The sequence below is a fragment of the Melospiza georgiana genome, chromosome 1, assembly GCF_028018845.1.
Source record: "Melospiza georgiana isolate bMelGeo1 chromosome 1, bMelGeo1.pri, whole genome shotgun sequence".
NCBI lineage: Eukaryota > Metazoa > Chordata > Aves > Passeriformes > Passerellidae > Melospiza > Melospiza georgiana.
The window spans coordinates 150,655,684-150,682,784 of NC_080430.1; the positions used below are offsets into that span (position 1 = coordinate 150,655,684).

The window sequence follows — 27,101 nt, forward strand, 5'->3', positions numbered from 1 at the left end:
AGTACCAAAATAATTTAGGAATACAGATGCATATTCAGCTTTTAGCCTTTGTGTCACTGGTCCTGAAGGATGTTGTCTTAGAGGCTGGATCCAACCAACTGGAAGCCTCCTTTCCTATATTCTCTGGCAGGTTTAAAAGGATGTTCCTCTGGTCTTTAATGAAATTGAGATCTCATCATCTGTGCAGAATTATTTTTCTTTTTTTTAAAGAGCAAGTAAGTAAACATAAACTACAAGTAATCTTAAAAAAAAAAAAGAAAAGCTTTGTAAAATTACACTTGTTGAGAAACTCAAGGATTTATCCATGACCATCTGATCTACTGAACAAAGCCCTTGAAGACACAATCACATCCTGACAGCACACTTATTAAGAAAAAGCTATTAAAAAGTTTTAAAGTATGATTAAAAGATTGTATAAACCACCAGTTGCATTGTTCCACATATGTATTTTTTCCCCTTCATCATTAAAAGTGCATCTCATTTGTAACCTACATCTAACCCATTTCTAATTTAGCAATGTGCAGGGCTGAATGCTAACAACCTTTTATTAGATCATTTCATATTAAGGCAGTTTTTTAGGGCAATTTTCAATGCAACTCACTAAAATCCTTTCATTTATTACCCATGTAGAATAAGAGGCTGAAGTGCCCCACTGTAAAGGACCATTTTTCCTAAACATTTTATTACACTTGCAAGTCTTTAAATGCTCCAACTGTTTTGGCTTTCAGTACAGGCCCGTTTTTCAAACACCAATACCTGATACAGTATTTAAAAGTCAATCCTAACAGCACTAAAACCACCATTTGCTTACTCAGATTAGAGTTTTTTCCCCCTATTAACATATTTATTGCATTTGCCTTAGGCACAGCAGCAGCTGAACATCCAGCATAGCTGCAAATCTTCATCTGTTCCCCTGGGGAGAGATGGAGGGGGCACAGCTCCAGGACAGACACCTCCACCCACTAAACCTGGCAGCAGTTCTTTTGTGCTTTAGCCAGATCAGAGAAATTCAGCAAACAAAACCACACATCTTGTGTTTACAGCCATACTTCACAGGAGATCCACGTTGCACTGGAGTCCCTTATTATCTTGGCTGAAATCTTTGCTTCAGCTGTGAGTAGCAGCAGTAATGATTTAACGCTCTCACTCCTGTCTGCTGAAAAGGTTAACGAGCAAGCAGCCGCCAATGAACCGCTGTGACACCCTGCGAGTGCACAGCCCGTGCTGTGCCTTTGGGAAGTTCTCTTCAACCACTCACTACTTCCAAGGCAAGCTGCTGCCTCTGAAACACAAAAGCCGCACAAAATTTAACCAAGAAAAATGAGAGAACCAACTGAAACACTGCACAGAACGTGAAGGGTTTTCTCAAATTAAGTGTTTGGTTGATAAAACAGGTACAAGGCAATCTGTGGTGTGATGATCACCATGTCTGACACACCTCAAGTGCCTCTAAATATGCAAAAGCTTTGTGGTGTTACACCAGTACAAGCACCAGCTTATTCATCCCATACCTCAGGAACACCTTCAGTTCATATCTGCTTCCATAATTTCTCCATTTGTTGTCAGTTTACTGTCACATTCCTCTCACCACCCCACTCTTCTATATGTACCTGCTGTCCTCTTCCTATTTGAAAACAAAATTGGTATTGGGTCTCCTTAGCTTACAGCATCTACACCAAAAAAAATCATTAAACAGTTTCAAATCTCAATTTCCCCTCTCCTACTGATACTACTCCAAAATCATTTTGCTTATGCTTCTTAAATACTAGATTTTGAAATTGAAAAAATACAAACCCCGATTAAGACCATCAGAATAATTCACCTGTATTTTCCTCCATGTCAGCTGAACTCTACCCTGAACTCTGTATGCACCTTAACACTTCAAATTCATTTCCACCACATCACTGAGCATGACCACCGAGTTATCTATGCAGCCACCAGGAGCCAAATTTTCAACCAGGCACACTGAACAGTGGGATATTAAATGAAAAGGTTCTGGTGGAAGTTACATTTAAGGAGATTAAGAAGAGCAAGAGAAATCACTCAGTCATTACTCAGGGCAGGTGGGATCAATCTCATTACATACTGAGTTACAGAACATGCAGTATCTAAGCAACTCAGATAAAGAATTTAGTCTCAGTATCTACACAAGTACTATGTGCACCTTTTGCCTATGGGGAAGAGACATTTGGATGGAGAAGAGGATGGAGAAGCTCCCCAATAATTGGTTTTATTCAGCATTACAAAATGTATAAGTGAACTCTGCAAGTCTGCAGGTCATATTAAGCTCTCATGGGTCAGCAAAAGTCATATCAATGGGGGAAAAACCAACAAGGATTTCACAAAATTAGGCAAGTTGCTAAGAAAGCAGCTGCACTTCAGCACAGGGCTGTGATGTAATGCATCTGGGGAAAAACTTCTGAGCAATTCCTCCTTTACCAAGTAACACTTGCACTTTCTCCAGCTCCAACTGCAGGAGGAAGGCTGAGTCACTGTTTTCTCTGAAATCACCAGCTCCAACTGGAGAAGCTGGCCAAAGGCAATAAAACATTGTGGCTCGTTAGGAAGGGTACTGAAAACATGGCATTTAAACCCATTACTGTGCAAAACAAAAAAGCATCAACACATTGTGTCCAGTTCAGGAGGAGGCAGAGATGTCTAGAGCTGGGCAGCTGAAGAGATTGAGGGATGGAGCAGCTGCCAAGGAAAGGCCAAATTACCAAATCTGCGCCCCCCTCAGCAGGGAAGATGTGAGGCTCAGGGTGAACGTGATCACAGAACAAGTGGAGGGGGTAGGGGAAGAAGAGAGGAAGAAAACAGAAGAACAAAAAGCAAATCAATGCAGCACCACAACTCAAACCCTGCCAGTCTGAGCATTAGGGAGCATTTGAGGAAATGACTGGAGATTGGGCTCAAACCAGTAAGAGTGCCTTCCCCACAGCAGGCACTGAGCTCCCTGCAATTCCTGCAAGAGAAAAGGATGCAGAGAGGTGCCACCAGCCACTGGGCCAGGCATGCAAACTCCATGGAAATAACATTTCCTGCTGCCCTCGAGGGCCAGGGCTGGGCTGGGCAGCCCTTGGCCTCATTTAGCAGCATCTCCTCCATCAGCAACACCGTGGCCAGTGATGGGCACTGGGGAGGCCACACCTCAAATCCTGTGCTCACGTTTGGGGCTCTCATGGCAAGACAGACACTGAGGGGCTGGAGCATGTCCAGAGAAGGGAACAGAGCTGGAGCACAAGGCTGATAAGGAGCAGCTATGGGGCTCAGCCTGGAGAAAAGGAGGCTCAGAGGGGATCTCCTCTCTCTCTACAGCTCCCAGACAGAAGCTGGAGGCAGGTGGGGGTCAGTCCCTTTCCCAGTAAGAAACAATAGGGCAAGGGGAAATGGCCTCCAGTTGTGTCAGGGGGGGTTTAGCACGGTTAGGAAAAACTAATTTCACAGAAAGGGCAGCCAAACGGGGAGGTTTCGCATGGTTAGGAAAAATTCTTTCATAGAAAGGGCATTCAAACACTGGAAGAGGCTGCTGGGACATGGGTGAGTGGTGGCCTTGGCACTGCTGGGTTAACAGCTGGAACTACCCCTTTTAAAGGGCTTTTCACACTAAAATGATTTTGTGATTCTCATGGTCTTAAACTCCCTGTCATGGCTCTGTGAAGTCACGAGCTGAAACATCACCTATAAGAACACCTACTCAATCAAAAGTACTGTTCTAAGAATGTCAGCCACACTACAGGAATATTCTTATCTTTTAATGGTTTATCACAAAAGGAGATGTGTTTAAACATGCCCAGGAAACTTTAAAGGCATTTAAGATGTTTAAGGAGGGACATGTGTGTGCTGGCACTAGTACAGATTTATCAGGAATATTTCCAGCGCTGTGATCTGTGATCACATAATCCTGATGGAAATATTGTGACATTTTATGAACATAACAATTCAGGCCCTCAGGCAGGCTTAGGGAAAGCTGTAGACGTATTCTATACGTGTGCAGCTACCCCCTATTTGTACTACAGAGTGCTTCTTCTTCCAAATGATAGCTTCAGTGGATGTTTTCCTTTCAAGAAACATTGTCTTGACATTGCTTGCTATGATTGAAGCTCCCTTGTCATTTTCCATGGAGGACTTGTGACACACAATGTGCCACCACAAGTCACCCACGTCTTCAAAAGGTGACAGGATTGTGTAGTTCCTGCACTGAAATACAAATTAGCTCTACATGTCACTGAAGGCTGGGTTGTGCTTTGGTATGACAGGAACTTAGCACAGAGCACGGAGGTGCTCCAGAATGTAAAATAAATGTGATTCCAGGTACAGAAATGAGCTGTGCCAAGGGCACAACCACAAGGGGAAAGGATGAGGAGGAATTACTTCAGGCAAAATATTCAAAAGCTCAAAACAGAGCTGCACATCCCAGACCACAATTTAAGAGAAAACTGTTTTCTTGAGGGTTTTTTTAGATGGGGTCAAGTAGGAGTTTTGTTTTGGTTTTAAAACAGTAACTAGTTAGAAGAATTTAGAGTAACAGATTAATGATGTAACAAAAAAACCACCCAAAGCTTCTATTTCAGAATATTAGAACAGTATTTTGCAAGTTTTGGGTGGTTTTTTTTGTTAAAACAAAAATTCTTAGAAAGTTGAGCGAGTCACTTCCTTTCATGTTTCACCACTGTAAAATTATGCTGTTTCCATGGTTCTGGCCCACACATGGATTCCATTGTTACAGCAGTTTTTCAGGAGCTGGAATGAAAGTTTTAAATTTTTCTTATTTGAAGTTACAGATAGGTGAAAGAAGGTTGAAGATAATCAATGCAGCCAGCATAGAGTGGGGAGAAAATATTTAAGAGTTTTCCAGTAAAGAACAAACAAAGTAGTTTGTGAGAAGTTTAACAGAAGATTATCATCTTTGCACACACATTGTTACCAAAACCAAAAAAAACCCCAAAACAGCAACAAAAAAAACACCCCACAAAAAAAAAGGAAGGGAGAAGGTCTTAACACTTCCAACACTTCTTAGGCACTGTCATAGTGCCTAAGAAATCACATGTTTTATTCCTCACAATGGGAATATTCCAAAGTATTCAAGCGAGTTTGACAGCAGCTGTCCAAGTTTTGCTCTGTACACAAACCTGCCTCAAGAAATAAGATGAAATTTGTTTGTAATGAGAATACCAGGGTTTTCTCAGCCCAACTGTGACACCCTGGATGGAGAAAGAATTTGCTTCAGCTGGAGCTTGTTCTCAAAGTGAAGCACAACATCCCTTCACAACAAATGGGCATTTACAGCCACAGCTACAGAGGCTGAAATCAGCTCTGCAGTGAAGACAAGACAGTTTTGGTTCTTAACCATATTAGAAATAAGAGAACTAAGGACACTCAACTGTGATAGAAAAAGTCCAGTAAATTCACCACCATATGCATGGGAACAACTCCTCTAGTGTCACCTGGGTGTTACACATCCTCCCAGGGACACAATTACACCACTTCCAACTTCTGTGTTGTGTTTGGAAACACAACATGCTACCAAGTGTCATTCTACTGAGGGGAGGTTTTAATAGAAAAATGAAAAAATATTTCCAAAACCTTTGGATTACAAAGGAACATTGATTCAAGAATTATTGACAAATAATTTACTTGACCTAGACCTTGATCTAGGTCAAGTTAATTATTTGTCAAACACCAGAGCACACACGAGGCAATGAGAATTAGCAAGATTAAACCAAATGTTATTTCTGTCATTTCACAAGAATACAGTTCTTCATAAGCCAGAAAGACACCGAGCCCACCTCAGAGGGTAAACAGGAGTTTAGAGGCAACAGAAGAGAACAAATCAGAAAAGAGCAGAAGAGACATTACAGAGCAATATATTATGTATTCATCTAAACTGACAAAATGCTCTTTTCTTAATATGCTGCAGGTTAGCAGTAGTTGTCTTAGGCTGGTTCCCTCCTCAGACCACAACGTTGATGCATTAGCAGAAACAGAGAAAAAGCAAAGGAGAAGCTAGGAGAAAGTTTTCTCTGTCCCCTTTTATAAACTTTTCCAGATGGAAAATAGACGGAGAATGAATTAAGACAGCAAAAAACAATGACAGGTGAGGCAGGGAGGAACCATGGGCAGAATAAAAAAAATAAAATCAGGAAAAGAAAAATAAACGCATACATCAGGACAAAGAAACCCAAAGAGATTATGAAGGTAAAGAGGGGCAGTGGGGAACAAGAGTGCAGACAGAACTGCAGCACACAACATGGCACAGGCTTTCTTCTCCTCATTGGTTCTGTGGTGCCGCGGTCGGAGAGCGGCTCAAACAGCGACGCTGGTTTAACAGGAAACCCCCAACGCTCTGGGCTCTGCAAGGACCTGATCAACAGGAGACCCAGCTGGTTTGACACAACACAACACAACACAACACACCTGCAGCTCCCACATCCCCTTGGCTGCACCTTCCCAGCTCAGCCATTGCCTTGATGCCTCTGCCCAGATGAGTAAAGAGTTTGTTTCCAACTCGGCACAGCACGAAGTCAAGCGTGTGTGATTAATGGATTCTCATTTCCACAAACCACTGAAAAAGTTCAGCTTGGCATCATTAAGATTCTATCAGCCCTGAATTGCAATTTAAGATAGCATTTTTTGCCTTAATCTGCTGCTCTATTTAATCAATTTAATGCACAGTAAAAACTTAATTTGACAAAACTGAAAGCATTATTTCTCCCTGCCTCTGGCATGAAACAGATTAAGACCACCAGAAATACTTGCAGAAAGATTTAAGATTCATTACATATTGGGTGGCAGATAAATATTAGATATGCTATAAACTCTAAGTCTAAAAGCTGTGGGTTTTTAGTTAATGCTGCAATTACCCCCCAGCAGCCAACCCGAGTCACGCTTCCTACACAAGGCATGACTGTGATTTTTGCAGTCAGATCTCCTAAAATGCTCTTTTGTACCATGCTGACAAAGTCCACAGACAGTAGGGCAGAAGGAACAAGGATACCAAAGACAACTTCTCCTGTGTAGGCTTCTGGCCAAACTCAGGCTGGATAAAGGCACAGATTAGAATAAAGCATGTTCTAGGTCCAGGATGAAATAACAAACAACTTACATCCCTACTCAAAATTCAATTTCATCTACTTAGATTATCTACAGGAGGTGAAAAGACAGTGACAGAAAGCTGCCACATAAATATGTCTGGAGGTCTCTACAGAGAGTCTAAAGCTCCAAGATTACCCAAGTTACAGGAGACACATCCACAGTTCAGTCCCAGAGCTGGAGATACCGAAATGGTCCCAGGGTTGGAGCTGATTCTCCAAGAACAGCTGCTCTCATGCCATGGCCAGGGCTACAGCACCATGGCACAACTTGTGCTGTGAAAGGAACACTTCTGCCTTCAGGGCTGTCAGACCAATTTTCCTCATAAATAACTAACAAGCCAATTTTGCGGGCAGTGGCGGGGAGAGGAATCCTGCCGGCACAAAGCACACTCATTACTCCCTCAGCTAAGAATCACTAAGTCCCTTAGAAACTCTCACTTGCCTTGTAAGTATTTAAGTAGAGTGTTACAAGTTTATTTGAAATGGATTTTAAAGCCATGCTTTTGTACCTAGACGTGACTTCTTAGAAAAGAAAAATCAAATACAAAATGCATCTGCTGTTAAAACAGTCTGAAATGTATTATTCCTGCTGATGTTAAGGAACAGTGCTGCTTCACTTGAAAATATTTCAGGAACAGCTTTTTCCATTTATGTCAAGGGATTACATAGTGTATACACTTGTACAATTACATCTTACTTCAGTTTGCTTTGTTGATATATAAAATGTAATACTAATGGTGAAAACCCACCCTGCTGATGTGTAACAATTCCTTATCAGCAAACCAAGCTAGCTGGAGCATAAAGAAATCATGATGCAGTCCTTTAAGAATAAACAGAAAAGAGGCACAAATATCCTAATTACAAAAGGGTATCCTCATTTTATATATAAAAGGGTATTTGGTACAGTCCTGTGTAGGCTGGACTCAGTGAACAAATATTTTCTGCACAAAGATAAGAATTCAAGACCACAAAGAAGTGTACAGTATAAATGTGGCTTTTGCCTCAGCAATGAGTGCTGGGAGGCAGAAAAACTTAAATCTTTTGTACCACAATATAATCCATAAGAAAGGACAGCAAGAGTAATAAAGCCTAAACCAAGAAAAACATTGTTACGCTTTTAAAATTCTTCACTGATACTGCAGTTTATTCCTTGCCCCACCATTCCACAGAATGAAAATACATCAGCTCACCTCTTTTGTTATTTCAAACAAGGATGTATTATCTGAGACTTGTTCTCTAAAAAGCTTGTCCATTTCTGATCATTCATCAGGTATGAAAACAGGGAAGATAAACAAAAAGAAACCTATCCAGCTTTCTCTGCTCCTGATCTAACTTGGACAGAGTCAGATGCCACTGAATTCCACCAGAGTGAGAACAAAGAGCTGAACTTGGTCACAATGATGATCCAGAGCAGACCTGACAGGTGTTTCATGCACTTCTAACCTCAGTAACAGGAGGAAGGTGAACATTTTTTTAATTACTCTATAATCTAGTTCTCAATTTATCATGTATGAAGTGACAAGTACCCCAGCACACTAAATTATTTAGCATACATTGTAACTGTATCTTCTGCCTCTCATAATGTGCAGAATACATATGCAGTGATTATTAAAAATTTTAAATTAAAATATTGAAAAAGCATTTAGTTGATCAAGGTCTCCAGTTCCCCAGCCTTTCCTCTCCAAATTGCTCCTGAATGTATCATAATACTCACCCTGTGAGTTCAAGCTTGAGGCACAAATGAGAAAGAAAATGGTCCAAATTAAAAACCTTATCCAAATTTCCAGTAATTATTAAAGAGACTCATTTTCAATCCCTTCAAGATCTAATCAGGTTCAGAATGGACATGAACCTAAATCTGCTTGAATACATTAAAATAATTCTGGCACAAAGTCAGGCAGGTGCTGCACAAGGATTCCTGTATTTGAGGAACTTCTGAACACATCTTTTTCACTGATATGAAAAAAGAGATCAAATTAGAGAACTGCAGTGTGTACTTACACCAGTGTCAGCTCTGGTACAGTTAATATTTATTTCCTCATCCTGCAAACTAAGCATTTGTGACAGTACAAAGGAATTTCAGGCTGCATATGCAAACAAGTTGTCACAGAATTGAAGCTGTAATAACTTCTACTTGTATTTGTCTGCTGCAGTCCCACAGAGGGAAAAATGCACAAGTTCTTATTAAAAGGACACTGAAAGCTCAGAGCAAACCACAAGGAAGCTCCAAGGACCAAAAAGAATTTTTTTTACCAAAGTGATGGGGATGTTAACTCTGCTGCCACCTCAATGCAATTTAATTTAATCCATTTATCTCCCTTTTCCCCAGTTCCTGAACCACAGAGTAACAAAAGTCACAAGGCCCTAAGGAAACCTATGAAGTGCATCTCCATAGCCAAGAGAAAAACTACAGAAATCCTGTAGAAGGATTTGGGGTAAACTGGGCAACTCTGACCTGTGAACTCCTCAGGTCCCTGGAGCAGATCTGGCTGGATTAGATCTGTCAGATGCCTACAGCACTCCCCAGTAACCCAGCAAGGCTGGAATCACAGTGGTTTGGGCTGGAAGGGACCTTTAAAGGTCACCTAAATTCCAGCCTGTCCACCACAGGCAGGGACACCTTCTCCCAGTTTGCTCCAAGTCCCATCCAACCCGGCCTTGAACACTTGCAGGGATGGGGCAGCCACAGCTTCTCTGAGCAACCTGTGCCAGTGCCTCACCACCAACACAATTTTACCTTCTTAAAATATTATTAAGAAACACCAGACTTAAATTTGAGAAACTTTTCTGAGTAGCTTAAGAAAGCATTATTTATACACACCTTTATATTCAACACCATGGCAGTGTTCAGAACACCCCTGAGCAAGGAGGAGGCAGCACCAGCATCACTGTGGCTCCTTTATCCAAAGCCAGCTCAGGTCTGAAACTCACCTGACCCCAACCCCCTCCTTCACAGTGCAAATGATTCAATGTTCCAAATGTCCCAGGTCTGGGGGACATCCAAGGGGAACTCACAGAATCATCTAGGCTGGAAAAGAGCTCTGCAACTGATGCTCTCAGAGGTCTTCTCCAACCTAAATGATTCCATGATCCTGGGGGTGAATGCTCCTGTTGGCAGCCTGAAATCAGCAGCTCTGTTCAGCTGTGGTTTGGAGCTTCTGCCTCTTGCAGTTTGCTAGGAACCAGGTCATGGCCAAAAACTAGATGGAGGAGAGGATAACAAAGATGGCAAACAGCACAAGATTTGTTATTTAGGAAACTGAGGTAAGAGCAGACAATACTGCCATTAATAACAACCACAGAGACATGGCAGGGGTGGTGACTGGCAGTGTTCCATTCTGTCCAAGGCAGTTTCTGTGCTGGGAACAAGGGCAGCTTCTGGTCCAAACCACCTGGGATTGAGCACAGGCACTAAAAGGTTTAACCCACTGATGTATCATCACAATGTACCAGCTAACTGTCATGTAGTTCACCTCACAAAAAGCAAAACCAAAAAGCATTTTGGGTATTTCCCACACAGACCTTTCTAATGAAGACATTGTCACATCTGTCTGCAGACGTTAGACAATGCCAACAGGTTGGTAATTACCTACAGCTCTAAAATTTAAAGTCTACAAATTTATTAGACACTGTTCCAAAACTCACAAAGTGCAGCTTTGAGGTTGGGCAGTGACTTTGCTATGACTCAACTCAAAAGCTCTTGCCAAAGCACCTGAATGCAAAGACTGCTCAGTTTCACCTTCCTGAAGTGTCCTACATCCAGAAGTTCTATTTCTGAAAAGTCTGGCTTTTGTACAATTTAATATTAATATCATAAAATTCCAACTCCTCCATATCTTCCTCAGAGTACCAAAATACCAAGATATACTGAGAAACAAACGACTGACTTTATTCTTCCATAACTTAAAAGTTCCAGAGGATTTGACTCCTCATTGTTTCCTTGGCCTCTATTCCAAACCCTAAAACTACAATCATTCAAAATGCAAATATGTTGGGTTTTGCAGTGGGGATAAGGAAATACAGACTTTTTTCCACAAAACAATTTCATATACATGAATGGACACATTTGTCCCCTTATAAACTGCTGGTGGATGGAGCTGCATCTGTTATCCTCTGGCCAATTCTAACATTATTAAGAATCAAATGGACACAACTCCAAACATTTTTAAGAAGCATAAAATATTAAAATCAACTCATATAGCCTCAGACAGCAGCCACAAAAAAATATTTTTAGGGACAAAATCCTGTCATTCAAGAAAAACATGACAGATGATGAAATTTATTTCATTCCTGTGTATTAAGCTGCGAGACTAAGTGAGCAGAAATCTATTTGGGGAACACTCCTGGGCTGGATTTGCAGCCCTGATTAATGCCTAAACACTGATATTTGTGACTGAAAGCTCCAGAAAAATCCAGGTCTTTTGGGGTCTTTGGGAAACTGAATGACACAAGAGGGACAACACCAATGGTAAGAGTGCAGAATTTTCAAAGATTTTACATGCAATTAAAATGATTTTTGCATTAGAAAACTTGCCAGCAGTAGCTTGTTTCTTATTTTCTTCTATCCTTATTTTCCTTTCACATTTTTTGCATTTTGAAGAGCAAATTGCACAAAAAAACCTGGTTAATATTAAGTTTGTGAAGCTGGTTAAATACATGAACCATGTGTAGAACATACAGTAATTTAAAATTCAGATGCCTTGGTCTCAGAACCTCCATGTGTTAGTTTGGAGCTGGAGATCAATTAACCGCAACTCATAAGTGTTTTGAAGCTCAAAACCCAGCAATGCACAAATCAATATTTAATTTGCAGTCTGTGTAGGAGTTAAAAATGTATCAGAAGCTATGTACAAAGTATATATTATCAGCCATAAAATGAAATAAATTCTAACATGCACTACAACAGCCTCAGCAATTAGAGATGGATATTTCAATATAATTTCTATTAATGCCTCCTGAATTTAACAAAAATTTGTGAACAACCAGCCCATTTAAGTTACAAATGGTTCCTAAATTATTATTTGCATTATCAAAGACCATATTTTTCCTGCTTATTTCTCTCTCTACCAAGAGGAATACTGTAGTACTGGAGAGGTTTTCTTCTCCTTGGGCTGTTCACACCCCTGACTCCATCCCTCCTTCAAATTTCTGCATTCTTCAGAAATCTGAGATACACTGGGCAGATCACAACATGTTCTTGCTTCAAATCACATTTAGGCAATTTTAATGATGTGAGAGAACTGTAAAATAAGAAAATGCAAAGTTACCAGGATTTCCTGAACAGATCAGCTACACAGAAAACATGGATGCTTTCAAAGAAAAAAAACAGGATTAATTGAATTGGGCCAATGTGCAGAAATTCTGCATTGCTGCCACTTTCCAGGCCTGAGAAAAACAATAATTCTACCACCCCAAAGCAACCAGCCTTTTGTTCAGTTTCTGTAATCTTCTAGAATTAACCAGAAAAAATTTAGCCCTGAGGCCAAACTTTGGGTCCTTCCTATAAATTGCTTTTCAAATGTCCACAGGTTCACAGTCATTTATCTTGAAAATTTATTTCAAAAATAAAAAAAGAACAAATAGATCCATACTAAAGCAACAAATCTAAACTCCATCTAACTCACTAAAATTATACAGAAATGGGGCTTTTTCCTGACAATATTTCACAGTTCAGATGCAAACTGAGGAATTAAATGTTTTCTTTAAAAATATAAACCAGGTGAGGAATTTGAATGAAGTGACTTGGTAGAGCCATCCAGTTGAGTGCAACACTCCTTCCCCACCTCAGTGCTTCCACATCTTGCCCACTAAAATTAGGAAATGCAGAATTTATATCAGAAAAGCATAAGATACCAACAAAAAATTAACTCTGTATTAACATTTCAGCTACTTTTTTAATCTATAATGCTACAATCACACATTTTCTTTGATTCCTTAGTGGGAGTTTTAGTCAGAAAAGCTAAACTGGCATCCTCTGACCCCTATTTCTCACACTCCTGGCACACAGATAATGCAGGGATGGCAGCAGCATTCTCTGGCCATATGGATATAGGAATACAGAGACACCAGGATATTAAACAATGTAAATTACTGTTTCACTCATGTCCTCCTTTCTCCTTTATGGGGAGAGAGCTGCATTAGGGTATGTCTTCAAAGCTAAGTGTTTATTAACAACAATAACATCAAAACCACCAATTCCTTATATTAATAAAAAGATTCAGTGATTTTATGTCACTAACTCTGGATTTATTGTGGAGTTCTTACTTAACCCTTTCCTTCACAAAGCTGAGGAGTAGCTGGTGAAAGTTTCACACCACATATGTTTGTACACACACCCCCCCCCAAAGAAAATCTTCCAGGTAGCTTTGGCTTGGCTTCTCTTCAGCCCTTATCAAGGGGAACTCTGAACTGAAGCCCAGATTTCACCACCAACACCAAATGTTCTATTCTTCTTTGAATACTTACATGACTACAACATCTCCTGGAAAAAGTGGGCCTTGAATTAAAACAAAGTCACAAAAAACTGTTCCAAAAGGATGCAGAAGTCACTGCTCCTTTACCACCTTCATTCAGTGCCACTCCTGTTTAGGATTTAGCACAGAGTACAAGCACAAGGCTCAAATTGAATTCAAATACAACCTGTGCCTAGGAAAATTTTTTTAAGGTATCAAAGGAGGATTCATACAGAGCCCCTAACACCACACAAAAAGGAGGTGCAAATTAACATCCTGCTTGCTTGGGATTTTTCCCAAACCAAAAATAATTATGCAGATGCTTCTAAGGTAAATTATTCACCTTATTAAGAGTCCAATGCAAATTGACTTGGAGAGGGATTTATAAGAGTGAGCAGCAGTCACATTAAAGGCACAGGATTACAGCCTGAATTGTTCTGTTCAAAATAACCATGACACAATACAGTTTAGACTACCAGGAATATTACTACTAGCAAAAAACCACAAAAATACTTTCAGAAACGGAAGGAAGTATAGCACTCATGTATTTTTACTACTAGAAAAAGCCTACCACTCTTTTTGGATATTGCTCTTAACAAAGATCATGCAGAATAAAGGAATGGGCTGAAGGAAGAACTCCTGATTACAGCTGTCCCAATTCCTTTGGACCTTAAAACTCTCTACAATTCTGCCAAGCTTTTTTACCACCCTCTTCTGAAAGTTCAGCTGAGTAGACTGATCCTGAAAGAGGGAAATGACAACACAGCCACCTGCTTACAATACACCCAAAAATAACCTGGAATGCCAAACTTGGAGTCCTGCTGACAACCGTGACTTTTTGTGTGCCCTTTTGCTCTGCACAATCCAAACCCTAAAATAAGAAATGACCTTTTTTTTTTTTTTTAAATGGGAAACCTGGTTAGCAATTTAAAGACTGCACCTTCCACAACACAGCTGGGAGTGGACTGCCAACAATAAACCTTCCACTTGTTGTTAAAGGGCAGCATTTCAGTGGCACCTGGAGCAGCTATTAACTCCTGCCAGGTGATCAAGGCTCCCTCTTGGTACAGATTTCATCTCCTTTAATTCATTTATTTTCAGGTGCAGTTACAGATTGTTATTGCCTCTTTGTGTATCCTTCATCCTCCTTACTGCAGAAATGCTGCCCAAGTTGTGTTTGTCTGGACTTTTGACAGGGAATTCACGTTGTCTGCTTTATTTCTTGCCTGGAAAAGAGAATACTGATACACAGCTACTGGTCAGAAAGAAATAAAATAAATCATATCACTTCTCATAGTCACCTAGTCTACACTCACTGCTGTGTGGGCAGTACACAAAAGCATAAACAAGCCACTAGTTTTGCTAATTCTTGTTATTGAAAATGGATTTCATGAAAACACTGCATTATTTCAAAAACTCAGTAGTTGCAAAAGAAATTGGCATCTAAGGAATTGTGATGCATCAGGAAGACTGATGCAACATCTCAAAGGAAGAGAGAATAATCAAACTAAATTATCTACAGGCATCTAGGCACAAAGGGGAGTCAGGCTGATGTAAAAGGTTTTACCCAGGGTGCTCACATGTAACTGGTGTGTCTTAGAAACAATGGGAAGCAAAGGAGTCACATCAGAGGCTTCCAACATCATCCCATGACTTCCCACCAGCTTTAAAACTAGGAAAGAATAACCAACCCTACATAAACAAAATGAGATTACAAGCAAGACAGCAATCCCAGAGAAAGCAGGGAGGGTTCAGTAAATCAAAAGTGAACAAGGACTGCTGGATTAGTTGGTCAGGGTTTGATGCTGATAAAACCAAGGCTGTGGGTTTGATCCCTGCATGGGACATTCACTTGAGTTGGACTCAGTGATCCTTGTGAGTTTCTTCAGACTCAATACTTTGTGATTCTACTGAGATGAAGGGGAAAATAAATAAAAAACCAGTATTTTGTTGGTACTTGTGAACAGGGTGTGCCAAAAATGAGGGAGACAAGTAATGGTTTCACTTTGTACAGTGCTGATAAGGGCAAGGCTAAAACACCAGGCTTGAGATTCCCGGCCTCCCAGGCAGTGCCGATTAAAACACGTGGCAGGAAGTGCACTTGAGCCCACTTCCCTTCAGAGGAAATTCTCCATGAATGTCTGCAGGAAGTAACCCAGATCCTTCCCTCAGCACAGCACACACCAACCTTGGCAGCCCCTGGGCTGGTCCTGCTGCCTATCAAGCTGGACCTTTTTTTTCCTTATATTTTATGACATGTCAGTACATTTGTATCCTCTAATGTTGGTTCTCTTGTAAGGACACTCATTCCAACCTGCCCCACACTACAACTCCAGATGCTACACCAGTAACAAACACTGCCATAAAAGCCTGGAAACCTTCACTCAGTTTTTAAGGTAAAAATGGATTTTTCAAGCCCTTGAAAAGACTTGAATCCATCTGGTTTGAATCTTGGTTTTCTTATGTTTTCAGAAAATTCTCTTCAGATTTTCTTCAACACCAAGGCGTATTTGGACATGCAAGGTTGACAGGGAGCTGATTCACTAAGTATCTGAAACCTGGACAAAATGGAAAGTTCAGAAATCTGCCACCTAGCAGTGAGGAGCACATTGTCACTGATTATTTTGTATAACAATGGTCTTGTTCAAAGATTCAGAATATTCTGCTGCTTTTAGAAACTTTCCTAGGCCAGCATTAAACATTTTTGTGCATTTCCTACAGAAAACAACAGACAGAACAGATCTTAACCCATTAACCAAGACAAAGATCAAAAGCCAATTTTGCACTACCACTGAGCAAGCTGAGTGTTCTCAAAGAAGCAGAGCTACAAACTCCACCTCAAATAAGAACCAGAATATCATTACTTAAAGCTGCCATTGAAACAGTCTGGAGCAGCAGCAGCACTGCCTGGCTATCCCTGGCATCATCAGAATGTGCTGCTCCAGCCCCATCCAAGCTGCAGCACAAAGCAGGACTATTTACAGAGTCAGACTGTTTTCTGCTTGATGTTTCCCTGTTCACATTTACAAGAGGGCTAACAACCAAAACAAATATTTTCTTTGGGATACAGAAGACCTTTGGCACCTCCAGAGGGGAAACTGAAGCTGTGCTTCATTCTATCTCACAACATATTCCAGGATAATCCAGACAGGCTGAAGTTCTATTGAACTTCACAGAGGGATGAGACAATGCAGGACAATACCCCAAACACTGAAATTTATCCCCCAAGCCCACTTAGTCCCCTGGAAGAGAAAACAATTGCTCTAGGGACAGGAGGAGGAGGATCAGCTGTGCCAAGCAAAGGGCAGAGCTCAGGAAGGCACCAGGCAGCACCCAGGGAGGTTTGTGTTCCTCACACCCCAGCTAAGGGCTGTGAAAGCCTGGGGGTGCCTGTCAGCACAGACACAGCACAGAGCCCTTGGCAGGGCCCAGCCTGGGAGAAGAGGATGTTCTGTACTCAACTCACACACATGCAAGCCCAGCTTCCCTGGAAGAAGCTGAAGTTTATCCTAACCTTGGTGGCAAAGTAAATCTTTCTGCAATGACCCAGAAGTCCAGAATAACAAACCAGGCAGGAAGCCCAGCAAAATTCCACTTGCAGAAGCCAGGAGGAGCTATAAGCATGCAGGTCTTCCTGGCAAGGAGCAACATCCATTAATTATCTTCACACTTGAGAACAGAGTGCTTGTTCTTCACCCCTTCAAGTGCCAACTGAAATCTTTTGAAACAAATGTTATGTCAAGAGAAAAGCCCTGAATGTATTAAAACAAAATTAAATGCATAACATCCAAAACACACAAGAACCCAGATCTCTGAAATTTCACTGGGGAAGTATTTCTAACTATGAGATATAAAAAGGGACACTAATTTTTCCATCTGTATTCTGGATACAACAAGGTTTCTCATCCAAACCTAGTTTAATTTCACCTGGAATAAAACCATAAAGTTGGAAAGCACCTGAAGTCACTTGCAGTAGAGATACAAATCCAGAGAACATCTTTGGAAGCTGCTCCTTAGGTGGAAGGGCTCCAGCACCTCCTGTCAATGGCTGACCAGTGTTTGAAATCACACAATAAGTACAGGTAAAATTACACATTTTTATCCACACAATGCCTGCACCAATATTGTGCTCAAACACTGGCCTGAGGAGTAAGTCAGAATTATAAAGCTAAACAGAACTGCTGCTCATAATCCCTATTTCATTATTTTTGTCCTCTGCACTCATTATCTGAGAATGATAATATTATTTTGGTCGGAAAAGACCTCTAAGACCATCGAGTCCAAGCATCAACCCAGCACTGCCAAGGCCACCATTAAACCATGTCACCAGTGTCACATCTCCATATCTTTTGAATATTCCCAGGGATGGGGACTCAAACAGTTCCCTGGGCAGCCTGTTCCAATGCTGAACCACCCTTTGGTGAAAGCATTTTTTCATAATATCCAATCTAAATCTCCCCTGGAGCAACTGGAGGCTATTTCTTCTTGTCCTGTCCCTTGTTTTCTGGAAAAAGAGCCCAATCCCCACCTGTCCACAACCTCCTGTCAGGCAGTTGTAGAGAGCAATAAGGTCTCCCCAAGCCCCCTTTCCTTCAGGCATTCAGGATGATGTTAGCTGAGTGATTTTGTCAAGTTTCCTGCTTTTCTTTCATGGCCTTGATACCTGCTGGGTTAAATACAGAACTGCCAAGTGATTTCAGTGCTGGTCAAATCAGAGAGAGATCTGCTCTGAGTGCAAGTTTTAAATGTTACAACAAAAACAGCCATGTCAGCCCAGAGCCAAAACTGAAACCTTTCATCCTAAATTCTGAGACTCCACCCAGTACAAATATCAATAAAACCACAGGATGGAGAGGTGAAGGCAGCACTACCACAGCACACTTGAAAACTCCATCCTGTAAGAGAAGGGCTTGAATGCTGTCCTGAACACACAAAGGGACTGGGAGCAAACACTTTGTTCCACACAATCACAACCTCTGTGAGCACATGCTGAAAAGACTATCAATATGAATACAAAAAATAACAGTTTATAAAGCAGCTGGATAAGTAAGAGATGCAGCACATTTTTTGCCACTTCCACTGGAAATGTCTTTGCAGTATTTGCATATAGAATACCACTTTCAAAGAGCAAGCAGCACTAATCCCTTCCTCTTATCAAATCCTCAGCCAGAAATAAAAAAAATAAAAACAGACTTCAATATAAACGTGACAAGTCAGAAGTACTTGCAATCTACATTTAAGATTTTTCACTGTTTCCTCTTACTCTACATTATATTTCACAGCCTTGTTATTCACTGGGCTGGTTTTCTATGAAGTCTTATCTAGGCAGGTACTGCAAGCTATTTACCTTACCAACTAATAAATACTTTGTTGTCATGGTTTTACCAGGATATGACTCACTGGAACCATGTATTCCAGGGAGCAATTGCCTTCAGTTCACAAAACATACAAGTGCACTTCTTTTCTTTGTGACATCACAACAGGCAGAGCTGTTCCTCTCAAAAGGTCAAACAAAATTCAAGGAAGCATTAGAAACCCCCTGAACTCACAGATCTGATTTGCAGGCCTTTATATATGATAAAATGTTTTGCTCCCATCCCCCTGCCCTTGTTTTCTGGATTTCCCACACTATTAGTTTTCCATGTGCAGGAAATATTTTTCAAGTGTCTGAGTTTCCATCTGAATCATAAGTCAGAATTAACATGAGACACAAGACTACAAATTTTGATTTTAACTGATAAAAATATCAGTACTGCTTCCAACTGAAATATTTTGGGTTTTTTCCAACTTAAGTGAAGGCTACTATTTTTTAAGCCATTCAAACTTTTTCTTTGGAGTAGTAAGAGTAGATGGAATTCCTTGGGAAAAACTAACTGCATAATATAAACAAACATCATCCCATACCAGAAAAGGGAAGGGAAAAAATTGTAGAAGAGAAGCAAATATTCATCATAAGCTTGAAAACTGAAATTTAAGAAAGGCTGATGAGATCCAGAAGTAAGCTACTGAAGAATAAAGATATCTGTCCCTGCAAATTTAGATAGTGAGGAGACATTAAGTGACCCTCTGCTGATTCCTGAAGATGAAAACACAAATATTTTGGATAAGATCACAGCCTGAAGCTCCATTAGGGACCTGCTCCATGTGAAATGCAAGCTGCAACATCTCCTTTGTTCTCAACTGTATCACAGTCCAGGCAAGAACACCAATGACTCTAGACCAGGTGATATCAAGTTTTAAATAAGGGTAACCATATCCACAACTTAGATTCAAAAGTGCTCCTGAAGTAGCAGGAGATGAATTTTGTTACCTGCCAAAGCCTAAGCAATAGAAAAAAAAAAAATAAATTTAATACAGGCTCTCAAACCACCAACCACAGGGAAGGCTGCAGAAAGGGGAGGAAACCAAACCACAAAGAAAAAATAAGGATCCAGCAAGTTATTCTAGCCACACTCAAATGGAAGAATATTCCAAACATCCATATATATGAGCTGCAGTAAAGGCAGAAGTCAGAAATACCAACTACACTGAGCAGTAAAACTGAAATTTTCAAATATAACCATTCACCCTGGGGATGGGGGTGTCACAAGGAATCAAAAACATGCAGACCAGAAATAAATTCTATAATACAAAGAATTCTGTGGCTGCAATTCTCTACTCCTGCTTTCAGCTAAACTTCTTCAGATTAGGCCATGCACCCCTACAGCAAAGATTTTGTTTTATTAAGAGCCATTTCTTCTGTACTACAGAAATGCAGAAGATGAGAATAGAGAATTATTTGTAGTATTTTGCTCCAAAAGGCAGCACATGGCACTGGTCAGACAAATTTCAGCCAAGTGGCTTTGGTAGGTGAGAAAACACCTTGCAAACTCCTCCCATGTACAATAAATTAATTGGTGCACTGGTCCGCCCACCTCGGGCTGAATGGAAGGACCATGAACAGGCTGTGAGAGAAAAGCCAATTCCAGGAGGCTCAGGGAAAAAAACAAACCAAGAAATTCTGTTTTAACACCCACTGGTTAACAATCAGGATTTTCAATAATCACAAGGAAACAACAAAAACGAAATCTCATCCTGACCTGCTTTGCCCAGAACAAAACTCAGTGTGAAACTGAAATCATTAACTGTTGTACATACCCTAAGTAGACTTTCCAGCTCTCAGCAGCAGGTGCTCAGTACAGGATGAAACATGAAATCTGAAACAAATATTTAGAATTCATGAGGGTATTTTCTTAATTAATGTCAAAGTAGTCTAACATCCAAAAATCTTAAGAACAAATTAACTGATATTCATGTTATGGAGACAAGATAACCACCTGCAGTACACATCCTATTTTATAAGTGCAGATTATTTAGCTGGATGTTCTTTTCTTAGGAAAAGAACAAAAAAACCCACCCTAAAACAAAACACAGAAGTTTGTAGAAGCCAGAGACTTGTATCTGAACTCAAAACAGATAAGTTGCCTGAAATCCTGTTGTTCCCATGAAAGCAAAGTAAAAATTTCCCAAGTTATATTGATTTGTTCCTTTGAAGAAGAAGGGTTAAAACATCACAAAATGAACGTTTATTACTGATATATACATTTAATAGCAAAAACAAGTGAGGGCTGAAAACTATGATGAGTGATTCAAAACATCAGCAGCATCCAGATCTAGAATTAGAAAGTGCTTCCCTGGAAAATGCAAAGTGTGTGGGAGGAAGCAGTGAAAAGCATTTATCTCCTCGGGGTGTGTGCAGCACAGGGCAGCCAAGCAGCTCTCAGCTGAGGTAACAAATACACAGATATTGCTCAATACACAGAGAGTTGGGGGTTTGTTTCCTAAAGAAAACAATTGAGCTATAAGAATTCCAGAGCCAAGTAATGCAGAGAGTTGAGTGTATTAATTACTTGGCCAGTTGTTTTTTTTCTTTGCCTTTCAAACAAATATATACTATAGGGACAAAGTACCAGCAGAAAGCCCAAGCTTATGTATTATGCTCTTAAAACTGGATTTCTAAGAATAAAGTTTGTTTCTCAAACTTAATTCACCTTAGATACTTCATTTTCCACACACATAAAGGTCACAAAAGATTTCCACAAAAAAATCTCATCAGATAAAGTAATATAAAAAATGCAAATAACCTCTGCACAGATTCTCTTAAGGTTTCATCTAAGCTGTAATAAACTGGTATGGGGGGGGGAGAAAAATAAAATACTTTAATTTTAACATGAAAACCAGAAAAAAGAGTCACAGAATTTACCTGAAACACACATCCACACCATGCAGAAAAAAAACCAGCAAGAACTTGAGCTGCTTTTATGGTGTTTCCAAACCCTGATTTTATGGTTAACAGAATCTGCCAAGTCAGGCTGTCCCACCACCCCTGCCAGACTGAGTGGCAAACAACAGAATCATGCTTGCTCTGAAGGGTTTTATGGAATTAGTCATGATTGGGGACAGTTTGTAAAAACACTGATAATTAACACAATGGGAATGATCTCATGGCAAATTGCTCATTAGACTGTTTCTCAGACTGAGAAACCCATGCACTGATTGATTTAACTGAAGATGATTTCTGATAAAGCAAAAGCTAAATTTAATTTCCAAGGCCAGCAGTGATGACCTTTCCCTACTCTGGGAAGTTACATCAGTAGCACCCATAAAATACTTGTTAAAATAATTGTGTGTGTAATACCATGGGACTTACACACAGCATCAAAAAAGCACCAAATGCTAGAAAAATATTATTTTAATTGCTGAGGCATCAATAATGCAAACACTTGCAGACATGTTAAATTTTCCCCACAAGTTCTCTCACTGATTTTCAATGGAAGCAGCCACGTGTGTGAAATTCAGTGTACAAATGCACGGCCCTGGGATGGATTTGATGGTGGGAGGCAATCCCAGAGGACACATAAAGGGCCTCTCATTTGCTCATTAGTTCCTACAAGCAATGCACTCAGGACAACCCAAACATGGCATCATTTCTTCTCCCTTTGCCAGGCACACCTTGCCAGTATTTGTTTTCACAGGTTACTTGCTGATTTCCTTCATTCAGCAATGACTTAGGAAGCAAGTGGTGACAAGAACTCTCCAATGCTCCAAGCAGTTGGAACACTTCTTAAAAGACCAATTAGTGTCCTTCTAATGGGGATAAAATGCTGAAAGCTTTTAAAGTGGGCAAAAGAAGATTAAACAAAAAAATTGTTTGGGTTGAAGATCTGTGCTTTTATTTTGACTTTTTGTAAAAAAAAAAAATTAAAAATCTATGGATCTTACAAAATGGTTTCTTTAAATAAAATAAACCCAAACAAGTATAGCTGCTCAGAGGAAAAAAATTAGAAGGGAGGGGGATTTTTCATAGCTTTTGAAATTTCTCTACTTTCTTCCACATGGGAAAGGTTTTCAGTTAAATTACAATACTTAAATATTAAATTTAACACTTTTTGGGGTGAAAAACTTTTAGACTTGTCCCATCCAGCTGCAAGTCACCCACTTGGTCCAGTTTTGCTTCCTTATTTTTCCTTATTCTGTTTTATCTTCCCCTATAATAGCTTACTCTGCTCCTAAAATCAACACAGAATTCTACCTATTTCTAATTAAAAGATAATTTATTTGTAGATCTAAATGTCCACATAAAAGGCCTGACAGTTCAAGTTTTGTCCTCCAGGATCATTCTATTCTCTCTAATTTGAATCCTTCCCCAAGGATTGAGCCATTAGACAATTTCCAGTATCCAGGAGTAAAAATCCTAATTTATCTTCTAGGCATGGAGCTCCTTTTTCAGCTTCCTTATGTTTCCAGCTACCTTTAAAGTTCTTTGATTGTTGTCTTCAAGAAAATTTCTCCTCTTCACTCTTTTCACACACCAATACCTCTTCTTCCCAGATTCTCCAATCCATTTCAACACTGCAGTGACCTCAATGACTTCAAACTCCACAAAGCCAAAGAGGGACCACCAAAAACCAACATTATTTGTTTCACTTCCCTCTCCTAACCCTGTGTAGTGGTTCCACAAACTGATTCACAGCAACAAAGCAAATAAACAATTTTATGCACTGCAGCCTTACAGAACACTTAATCTGGTCTCTGCTGATGCCCCTTTGGCTCTGCAGTGTCAAAGGAAAACTCCACAAGGATCCCAGGAGACAGGAAAGGCTTCAGGAGCTCTGTCAGGGCAGGGAAAGAACAGGAACAGCAACTGCTGGGCACAAGTAAAATCTCCTTCAGCAGAGATGAGACAATTCTAGCCAGGTTATCTGCAATGTTATTCCTCCTGTACTCTCCTCTATCTTGCACAAACAACTGAACCAAGTGAACTTTGGCTCAGTCACTGAGCAACCACAAACAAATTTCCATCAGTGAACTGCACACTGTTCATAGGGAATTATTCTCCAGCCACTTGTTTTAAGGAGGCAGAAAGGATCTAAGATTTAATTTTTTAACAAGATAGGAAGTGAAGCATTCCATAGGTCTTTTGAAAAAATGTAGTCTGTATAACATATATATTTAGGAGACAAAAAGGGGGATGAAGATGCATGAGGGGGAATTCAGATTGGACATGAGGAAAGGTTCTTCACAGGAAAGGGGCTCAGTCACTGGAACTCCCCATGGAAGCAGTCATGGCACCAAGCCTTGGTCCTTTGGTCCTTCTGGGTCCCTTCCAACTTGTACATCCATGCAAACCTAGATTATCTCACCCCTGCCCCACACCTCAAGCACTGAACTGGCAGCAGCAGCACCAAAAACACCCCCATGCAAAAGGATAATTACAACACAGCCCTGGGTATAATCTATTAACAAATGACTCAGGAGAAGCCCAGAACAGTCAGGGCAGTTACTGAATCCTAGACAGACTCAAAAGCACCTCACAGACAAGGCTGTGAGGATTTAACAGCTTTGTTTCAGAGTAATTAGCATAAAAGCACTAATGTCATCTCACCATTGCATAGTGGTTTGTTCACCAGAAGAATCTAGTCCATAAAGCAGAATCTGGACACCAAACATAGAGCCTAAGCACATCACCCCAAAACTCACCCCCCTATGGCACTGTCAGCTGCACCACCAGGACTCCTGCAGAAATTTTTAACCAGGTTGTTATAACTCAATTGGGAAAAGAAGTACAAATATCAGTAAGATCTCAATTCCATATCATACTAAAAACACACACAAAAAACAATTGAGTCCATACTTACTATCACCTCCTGTTCACATGAGCCAGCAGATAAAATCAGCTAAAAAGACACAGCTTTAACAACACAGAACACAAGTTCAACACAACACTTCAAACTGCTGTAACACAGACTCAGTCCAAAAAACTATCATATTTCAAGCAACAGCTGTGCATTAAGTACTCACATTATATGCACATGGGCACCACCACTCTCCCCTCCCCACTTCATTTTGACTGTGCTCCAAACCCTTTCTCAAACTCACCACTTTCATCTTGCCTTTGCAAAACTCATCTCAACCCAGCAACCCACAAGGTCTTGCCTTGTTTTTTTTACTTCTATCAAGTTCAAGAGTAAGGTATTCACAGAAATGTGCTTTATGTACATTTATTTTCACAACTTGTGCAGTCCTCACCCTTTTTGTACTTTCACTCTATGATCTCTTCCTCAGTTTAATATGACCAATGTTCCCACTCCCACTGGAGAATACTGGTGCTCAGTATCTATTTCCACAGAGGTACCAATGGTTCTTGAAAGAGGGAACTACAGTGCAATCCCCATTTACCACCGAAAAGCCACACAGATAAATACATTTCAGAACTCCAAAATCTGTTTCCTAGGAAGGGAAGCTCTGTTCAATACTCTCTTCAGATTGTGAAAACAGTTTAAAGGTTTTGTTTGCCTTTAAGAGAAGAAAAAGCTGATTCAGTTGTAAAATGAAGCCAATGTTACACACTCCTGACTTGAAGAATTCCCTCTCCTCCTCTGATGAAAGGAGAGCAAGGCCCAACAGCGGCTGCTGGAACTGTGAGGGGAGCACAGAGAAATCCCCCTTCACTGAGCTGGATCAGCAGGGGCTGGGAGCCTGGGACACAGCTCAGCTCTGGCTTCATTCACATCTGAGGATTAATTGTGTGCTGCACACCAGCTTCCTCTAAAGGGGCCTAATCTTCCAAAAAATCACTTGGTTATTTAATAAATTCATGTAGGTAGCAAATTCCCAGAGTACCAAAGCTCCATTTCTTACACAAATGAAATACTGTCAGGAACTCCAGGCAGGAAATGGAACAGAAGTGAATTCAGGGTTACATCCCACTCCTCCTTTGGACTCCACTCTTTGACTAAGTTTTACAAAGGTTCTGACTGATATTTTTTTCCTATCCATAACCAAGAAACAGAGGGACTAAGCTCAATCTAATATTCACAAAATGTCTGAGAAAAGACCAAGTCAGACTATGTGGTTTTTTCCCCAAAAAAACACATCCCATTTACTTTTTTCCACTATTTCTCTTATAAATTATAAATAATAATATTTATTATATATAATATTATATTGTTGTAATATAATATATATTATATATAATAATATTATATATAATAATATTATATAAAATATATATAAATAAATTATACATTTCAGTCCTCAAATTGTATCATCAAAATATGTGGGCAAAATAAAAATAATATTTTTTACCTATGGAAAGGGATTGATTTTTCCTGATAACTATTAATTAATAAGTATAAAACAACATCTGTACATATCCACTAGGGATAGAGTGTACTGCAATCCTCCTCCTTGGTGGAGAGTCCCCTCAGCCACCATTTGAAATCCCACAATGTACAAAGACAATCCTAAACAAGAAAACCAGTTTTTAGAACAGAAAAAACAGGTTTTAATGCAGATGACAAGAAAAAGGCTTCCCTTTACTTCCACACCAATTGAGGGCTTCTTAAGAGACAGTTATTTCCCCAGACCACAGCAGTTTACACAGATTCCCACACATTGCACAGATCCACACTCTCAGCTTCACCTTTTAGCCTAAAGGCACCACAAAAACTCAGATGCAGCACTGAAATGTTAATTTCAACACCTTCTGCCTCTAATTTTTAACCTAGAATTAAAAAGCTACCAGATCCATGCATTTACTTTGTCCTAAGGATCATCTCAAATGCAGGCTGCTCTGTGAATCCCAAATTTCAGCACAGCTGCACCAGGTACAGCCAGCCAGGATTACATCTTGTCTTCACACATATTTTCACTAAAGATTACTTAATTTTGCTTCCCAATCTCAGTAGCAACTTGTTCCTCCCATGTCAAAATGCAGAGAAATATCCTGACTTGCTTTAAAACAGATTCATTTAAGTTATGATTAAGACAAAGCCTAGTGGTAAAACATCAAATACAAACTATCATGGTGAAGAGTGAAAGACTGACAGAAAAACAAAGAAATTCCTATTATTCTGAAAACAAAGCTCATCTTATTAGTAAATAATAATATATTGTAACTAATTGAAGGGCAATAATAAAAGAAACAAGAAAAGTCATCCTAAGACCACTTAACCAACTTGTTTGTAGAGTTTAAAAGTCTTAGATGTTTTCCTCCTTGAAATTAGATAAACCA

The 27,101-nt window shown here is 40.0% G+C and overlaps 1 protein-coding gene across 3 annotated transcripts in view; it reads right to left on the reverse strand.

Annotated features, from left to right (window-relative positions):
- PTK2 (protein tyrosine kinase 2) overlaps positions 1-27,101 on the reverse strand; it is a 187,168-nt gene that overhangs the window by 151,543 nt on the left and 8,524 nt on the right. For all 3 annotated transcript variants that reach the window (XM_058032494.1, XM_058032473.1, XM_058032483.1), the window contains exon 2: positions 20,684-20,742. The gene's annotated coding sequence lies outside the window, so the exon portion shown is untranslated. The remainder of the gene's footprint in view (positions 1-20,683; positions 20,743-27,101) is intronic.